This window comes from Lethenteron reissneri, chromosome 64, assembly GCF_015708825.2.
Source record: "Lethenteron reissneri isolate LAM-NWPU_2019-01 chromosome 64, ASM1570882v1, whole genome shotgun sequence".
In the NCBI taxonomy this organism is placed as follows: domain Eukaryota; kingdom Metazoa; phylum Chordata; class Hyperoartia; order Petromyzontiformes; family Petromyzontidae; genus Lethenteron; species Lethenteron reissneri.
The window spans coordinates 12,313,441-12,321,909 of NC_083842.1; positions in this window are offsets into that span (position 1 = coordinate 12,313,441).

The following is an 8,469-nucleotide window of genomic DNA, read 5'->3' on the forward strand; positions in this document are numbered from 1 at the left end:
AAAGAACCAAGAAGATGAATTTTATTTCATTGTTTTATTTTTATTATTTTATTATTTCCCTTCTACGTGACTTTACCGAAAGAACCAAGAAGATGAATTTAATTTAATTATGTTTTATATTTTTATTATTTTATTATTTCCCTTCTACCTGACTTTACCGAAAGAACCAAGAAGATTATACATTTTAAACGATTAAGAACCAAAAGGGGTTTCAAGGCTGCAGTAAAGGTTAAGAACCACTGGTTTAGGATATTTGGCTTCTATATATTTCCACGTGATGATAAGCCACTTTGTTAAGCTATCATTTGTGGCCAGGTCACTTCTGAAAAAGACCTGCACAATATAGTTCAGTGTGCCCTTACCTGGTAAAATAAAATGTAAAAAATGTTTCCGTAGTGCCCAGCGTAACTAAGGTTCTGGCCCCAACCACATGTCATCAACACAAGGCCGGCCAAACGTCCTCCAAGCAACCAACATGATCGACACGGGAGAGTGGGGAAGGAATTCATCCAGCAGTGGAATGACAAAGGAGCTTTAAATTATTAATGCCATGTCGGTCATTAACCTTTGCAGGCAATCACCCCCCCCCCCCTCCATACCACCCACCGCCTCCGACGTTCAAGCTACACCGCAGGCAGTCATTGCTATTCATATTTAATTATAAACCACGTGTTACCGTATCCTTTAGATTATGAAGACGCGCAGGAAAGTAAGACGTCACTCAAGAAGTTTTGATTAAAAAATATTAATAAAAATTGTGCGTTTTATAATGGGGGGAGGGGTGAATAGGGAGGTATTTGCTACAGGAGTTATGAAAACGCGTATCCCTACAAATAAGTAGGAACCGTCTTCTAGAAGAAGATTCCGAACATCTGGTGGCGTCTTCTGTCCTCTGGGTGGTCCATATATAGCTCTGGAAGAACCGTCTGCTGGAAAATTATTTTAGACATCTGGTCGCGTTTTCCGTGCTCTGGGTGGTCATGTTTCGCTTTGGAGGAACCGTCTGCCGAAAGATGATATTTGACGTCTGGTGGTGGCTTCTGTCCTCTGGGTGATCCATGGGTCGCTTTGGAGGAACCTTCTGGAAGATGATTTTGGATATGTGGTGGTGTCTTCTGTGTTCTGGGTGGTCATGTTTCGCTTTGGAGGAACCGTCTGCTGAAAGATGATATTTGACGTCTGGTGGTGTCTTCTGTGCTCTGGGTGATCCATGTATCGCTTTGGAGGAACCTTCTTCTGGAAGATGATTGTGGACACGTGGTGGTGACTTCTGTGCTCTGGGTGGTCATGTATCGCTTTTGAGGAACCGTTTTCTGAAAGATGATATTTGACGTCTGGTGGCTTCTTCCGTCCTCTGGGTGGTCCGTGCATTGCTCCGGTGGAACCGTCTGCCGGAAGATGATTTTGAATAACTAGTTTCAAACATCTTTTGGAAGCCAATGTATTCCTTAGATTATGAGGGGACACAAGTGCGTCTTGTAATTTGGAGAATGCCGTATATACATAGGGATTGCTACCACCATCTCCGTCATCATCATCATGATCATCATTAAGAGCACCTCCACCACCACAAACTCCATCATCACCATCTCCTTCAATAGCGCCAGAATCTCCACCAACCCTACCACATCCTTAATCACCATCATCAACAGCATCTCCACCAACAACACCACAACCTACATTATCACCATCTTCATCAATAGCACCCACAGCTTCCACCACTACAAACTTCATCATCAATAGCACCGCAACCTCTACCAACACCATCATCATAAATAGCATCTCCACCAATAATACCTCCGGTGCATTGCAGGCACACGTGGCCACCACACGCGTGATCCAATCCTTCACAATCAAGGGTTTAATAAATTCAGCCTGATCGGTCCGAGTCAGAATATTTGTTTTTGCACCCAACACATCACATCCAATTTACCTCTCGCTATGGGGGGCTGGCTACCAACTAGTTTAACTACCAGTAGCGTAACTAGCGGGGGCAGGGGGTGCCGTGCCCCCCACCCCGGTGGTCAAAGCTATGAGTTGGGGGTCCCCCACCAGACTATACTACGAAGCTGTCGTGGCTGCAATTTTATAAAAAAAAGACGAAACGCCCCCTACAGCGTTAAATATTCGAGACCGTGAGCGTCACAATGTGATTAAGGCAAGAGCCGCGATATATGTGTAGTGGTTCACACGAGGGAGGCAGAGACTTCTTAGAGGCAACACGTTTATTTACAATTAGCCCTAAAACACGACGGGGGTATAACTTGCCCCTTCACCAGCTACCCTTGGGAGGTATCTCCTCCGGGCTAGCTAACGCTAGCTCACACGGGGTGGCTATCCCGGACCGGACCCTGGCTCGTGTCTGGGTCCTGAAGTCGGGCAGGTCTTCTGCGGGTGACGGTTTCCGTCTTTAGTCTTGTAACAGCTGCCAGACCCGTTCAGGGGTCCGGCTTATATTGCCAGTCCCGGGGGCTTCCTCCACCCCTGGCCACGCCTCCCTTCTCGAGCCTTCGAGAAGGGACCTGGTCCCGTGGTTCCCCCAGCCCCCTCCTTGGAGCCCCTTGGCCGGTACATCCTGTCACCAGGCCTCTGGGTTCACCTGGAGTGCCATGGCTCCAGGTCAGAGGTCGCAACCAGGTACCCGATACCCGTACCCTACCCGATACCCGGCTACCCGTACCCGGCTGGGTGCGGGTAGGGGTAGCCGTTTGCGACCCTGGTGCGTACGGGTACGGGTAGGCCGTGAGTCACTGGTGAGTAACCGTTTGTCACTCATTTCGGGTAGGGTACGGGTACGGGTAGGGAACGGGTACCCGGGTACGGGTACCCATTTGCGACCCTGGTGCGGCCGGGTACGGGTACGGGTAAGGAATCAAAACCCGTTTGCGACCTCTGCTCCAGGTGAATCGCGGCGCCGTCCCTGGCGCTCTCACCCCCTAAGGGCCAGAGGCTGCCACTGCATGCGGCTGGTGTGAGCGGTGCGCATCGTACCTCGCGCAGGCCGGCTTATGCCTCATGCAGTGGCCTCCACCAATGTCACTACATCTGCAGGGTGCTTCAAAAGAATGTCAACACTTATATGGGACTATCGTTTTTAATGGAAAAAGAACGGTAAATACACTGTAACATGGTAACAAATGTATGTTAATAGCTTTAAAAAGTCAAAGAGTCTCCACTTCGCCATCATTGTCAACACGTGCCTGGAATCTTCTCCAGGTGGTCTCTAGAGCCCTAAGGGCACCTTTGTATTGGTATTGTTGCAAATTCTCAGAAGTGTTCACATTTTTTTGAAGCATCCTGTATATAATAGCCTAGGCGCAATGCATGTGTAAGGGTTAGGCCTGGCGGCCAACCCTGTGTCTGCGTGTGGGAGGTAGCCTGCCAGACTACTTAACGACTTCACAGGCAGGCCAAGTTTAGAAGTAGCCGGGCCACTGATAACCAGCTTTCTTAAGTTTTTTCGGTAAAGTCACGTAGGTAAAAAAATGTAAATTAATTAAAGTAAAATAAAAAATGTAATATTATATTATTTTATTTTTAATTTACTTTTATTAATTTTAATTTTTACCTACGCTACTTTACCGAAAAAACCTAAGAATATGAATCCTTGCAGTCACGAAAGCTTCAAATCTAGAATTGATAACCAGCTTGGTCAGCGATGCCACGCACCAATCTAATTGGAAGGCATCGGAAGCATTAACATCAGATTGGTGCAAAGGGAAGAGGCGGGAAGATTAAAATAATTAATAACGTATTCTTAGGTTTTTTCGGTAAAGTCACGTAGGTAAAAAATTAAAATTAATAAAAGTCAAATAAAAATAAAATCACGACGTTTCGGAGGCAACGTCGTGATTTTTATTTTATTTTATTAATTTGAACTTTTTACCTACGTGACTTTACCGAAAAAACCTAAGAATATGAATCCTTGCGGTCACGAAAGCTTCAAATCTAGAATTCATTAATAACGAACGGTTGATAACCGTTGGAAATAGAGAAAGAGAAAGGATAACCTGCTGGAAAGGGGGATGCGAGATATAAAAGGGGCCCGAGATAAAGCTCGGGGCGCATTCTGGAGTGAAGCCTTTGTAAGTAAGGTCTCTATGTGTTTGCACGTTATCTGTGAATAAACCATAAAGTTGAGCTATACCTACCGTGCCCGAAGTCCTTTTCACATGTGTAACGCGATAAACGGGGTACTTAGCTGCTCAAGCAGACATCCACCTGTAGGATGTGATGTGTGGGCCACCAAGGTTGCCCAGACCCCAAGAGGGGGGCTGGGGGAAGATTCCAGGTCTCTCTGGAACGCTCTGGAAGGGAGGCGTGGCCAGGGGCGTGGGGACCCTGGCCGGTGTATAAAAGCCGGACCCCTGACCGGGTTCGCCAGTGATCCTCAAACCGAAGACTGAAGACCGGGCTTAGAGCAGGACCCTGGGTACCCGTCCCGTTGTCCTTCTAAGTGCCGGGCTGAGAGGGCCATTGGTCAGACCCGTTACCTTGGCTGGGTCGGGTCGAGATAGCCTCCCCTCGGGACCCTAGCCAGAGGGCTGAGTGTACGTGGTCCCAATAGGACACGATAGCCCGAAGGACATACCTCCCCAGGTAGCGGGTGTAAGGGGCCGTTATTCGTTTGCGTTAGGGACCCTGTACATTAGTATTATTGAATAAAAGTGTCGCCTCAACTCCCTCTCGTCCTTGGGCTCACTACACATGCATTCATGTGAATGGAAGTCAGTTGGAACGTATGTTGAAATCAGTAAAATAACCCACGTGTCTTGTATCTTTTGGGCCACCCCGTGAAAGCAACAGTCGCCATTACATGGCGGCGGCGTCACCACGGCGCCTGTGCCAGGGCTCGGTACACTTCAAGGCTACGTGAAGTGTCGAAGGGTCACTGCTGGCACGCCATAGGGCAGACCCAGGTAGTTGTCATGGGTTGACTGACTGGCAGATGCACCAACTGCGCCCGCCCGCTGTGCCAACTTTCTGCGTTTTATCCGCCCGGCGCTCTGCACGTTGTTTTGAGGCGTCGCTCATCTGCCCTCTTGTTGTTGCTGGAGGGCAGCTTCCACCTGAATGGACTTACGGATCGCCGGTAGCAGCAGTGTTAAGGCCAGCCTCTGTGGAGGAGGTTCGTGCGCGCACACACGCCGTTGGCTTCTCTGTGGCTTCTCTTGATGCAGCAAATCTGGCTGTGACGGTCCCACCTGATGACGGAGACTTGTGTTGCCTCCGAAACGTCGTGATTTTTATTTTATTTTTTATTAATTTTAATTGAATTTTTTACCTACGTGACTTTACCGAAAGAACTAAGAGTATGAATCCTTGCAGTCTCGAAAGCTTCAAATCTAGAATTCTCTGTGGCTCACCAGTTCCAAAGACAAACATCCCCCGTATAGCCTTTACCAGACTGCTGGGGCAAGTGCCGTTAGCGAGCACCTATGAAGGGCGGCACGGCACACGAGGGGGCGGGTGGCCAACACCACGCCCGGCCGCCTTTGTCTCCCCATTGGCGATGTTCGCACACCGCAGCAAGTACTCATTCGAGGCTGAGCCGGTTCAGATAATCGTCAAGGGAAACGAAAACTCTGGTCGCCGGGTTCGTTGTGCAGCCGCGCTAACCGCTACACCACCGCCCCCCACTCTCGTTGCACCACACACCACACCAAAGATCCCCCGTATAGCCTGAACAGACTGTAGGGGCAAGTGCTGTTAGCGAGCACCTATGAAGGCCGGAACGGTACACGAGGGGGTGGGTGGCCAGCACCACGCCCGACCGCCTTTGTCTCCCTAGTGGCGATGTTTACACACCGCACCAGGTACTCATTTAAGGCTGAGTCGACCTAGGGGAGGCCCAGGACCGGTTCAGATAATCGTCACTGGTGTTAGCCGTGAGCGGGAATCGAACCCGGGTCGCCAGGTTCATAGCGCAGCGCGCTAACCGCTACACTACCGCTCCCCACACACCACACCGCACACCACAGCACCAACGCTAGCACTCACAATCTCAACGACCCCGGGCGACCGACGAAAAGGTGGAGGGGGGCTGGGGGCGCTTTGAGGGTTTGTGCGAAAGGTCAACTGCACGCACATCCCGCGGACGTCCCAATTAATTCAGCGTCTCGCTAATTGCCCCACCCCCCTCCTCCCCCCCCCCCCCCCCCCAATTAGCGAGGTGGTGAATGCGGAAAGTCTCCCCCCCCCCCTCCTCCCGTCATTGTCACAAAACGTTCCCCGTCACTCGTCCTCCTCATTTCACATCCAGTCGTCACCGCATACCTATCAACCCACTTCGCAGTGCCATACCTTATTACAGACCAATTCAGACCTTATTGGTCACCCTGAGAAATCTCAACGTTCATCCTACAAAGTCCCATCACAAGGGAGAAACAAGAACAAATTATTTTTTGGCCCGTATCGAAACGGCTGTACGCTGTATGGACCTTAAAATTCAATTTCACTGGACAAGAATACGGGTTAACCGTATGAGTTAACAAGTTTGTCACCAGCACCATGAAGGGCTCATCTTTTTATCATTATCGTTAGAATTTGCTAATTGCGTGTCGCAAAGATGAGCATCTGATTTTTTTTTGGAACAGACGTCACAAATTGACGTCTCGTTTCCACTTGAGCCGTTCGACGACGTTGGCTGCGAGTTCACGGATTATTTTGGTGCCGCCATTCAGACACCCAACAAGACTCACACATATACCCACAGATAAACTCACAGAGATCCAGACTCGCAGAGACCCACACACACGATTCGCAGAGACCCACAGAATCGCAGATCCACAGACTCGCAGAGACCCACACAGATTCGCAGACTCGCACAGATCCCCACACAGATAGACTCACACAGAGATTCACTCGCAAAAACCCACAGAATCGCATATCCACAGACTCGCCGAGACCCAAACAGACTTGCAGAGACCCACACGGATTCGCAGAGACACACAGATTCGCAGAGACCCACATAGTGATACAGATACTCTCGCACGAAGGCACAGCCCTGCATGTTTTTTTATCACACCCCTTCTTTCAAAATGACCTTCATCGGAGGGTATTATAAGAAAATTCTAGTCTCCTTTACCACACTGGCCACCATGCACATTACTTGGCAATCGATTAGATGCGGTGTATTTATACTATTTAGGGGCGCCATGGTGGAGAGATGTTAGCTACTTCGCCAGGTATACAGGAGGTTGTGGGTTCGATCCCGATCCTGACGCCTGGCGCATATTTGGAGTTTGTGTGTCTCTCTCCCCGTGGTCGCGTGGATTTTTCTCCGGATCCTTCGGGTTTTCACCACCACCACATTTATAATCAACATCACGGCTTGAGAGTATTTGGTTGCTATACATTTCCACACGACGAATTGCCACTTCGTTGAGCGACCATTTGTGAAAAATAGCTACATATCTCAGTGGGGCTTACCTGGTAAAAAAGAGGTAAAAAAACACAAGCTTTCCAATGCATACCCTTTCATTTGCACTCAAAAGTATAAAATAAATGCTTTTGACCCCGGAATTAATCAAATGTTTACGTGCGTGGCTCGCATAAAGAAAATTTAACACATCGAAAAACCACACACTTTTATTGAGCACGTAAAATTCGATGAAAAATTCCAGGGTCAAAGCCATTTACTTTCTACTTGAGTACAAATAAAAGTGTGCGCATTTAAAAATCGATTTTTTTAATTACTTTGTTGTATTTTTGTGCTTAGTTGTTGCTCTTGGTCAAATGGAAGGGGTGGGCGCGACCATCGTGATAGCAAAAAAATGGGGGGGGGGTTGGGTGGAATGTACTACTAATTCGTAAACATTTAGTTAAAACACGAATAGACACCACGATGGGTGGGATCTGGACCGGCTTTTTTTTGTTGGTAAAACGAAATCTTGAATCGTCACGCGAGGAAGCGAGTCGGTGTGTAAACAATTTCAGCTCGTTCGGCTTCGTCAAAACATTTCAAAAGAATATCAACAAACACGGCAAGTTTAATGAAAGTGTGTAATAATAAAAAATGATTATGGTTTATACTGCGGAAAGAGGGGGTGAAGGTATTTATCATTCCTCCGGTATAAATAACACATTCGTGCGGAGGGAGCTGGTAGGAACGCAAATATGGCCGACTGTGAGGCACAAGCCGGCGTGAGTAGGTTAAACGTTGAGTTTTATAAGGGCACCACGGGGTGACCAGCCCCTCCCCACCCAGCCCCACCCTCCACACCCAACCGCTCCCCACCCTCCCCTCTCCACCCAGCCCCACCCCTCCCATTTTTGTATGCACGACGGACGGACACAATAATCCCATGGGCTGGTGGAACCAGGTGGTTCCTACCAGTAAAATATTCTAATAAACGTGCCCGTTGTTAAAACTCCCACGCTTGGATGAAATCGGCAACTTTTTGGATTTTGCAAGTCCGGTTTGCTCACCATTACTGCACAAGGCCACTCGACACGTGTGTGAAAGAG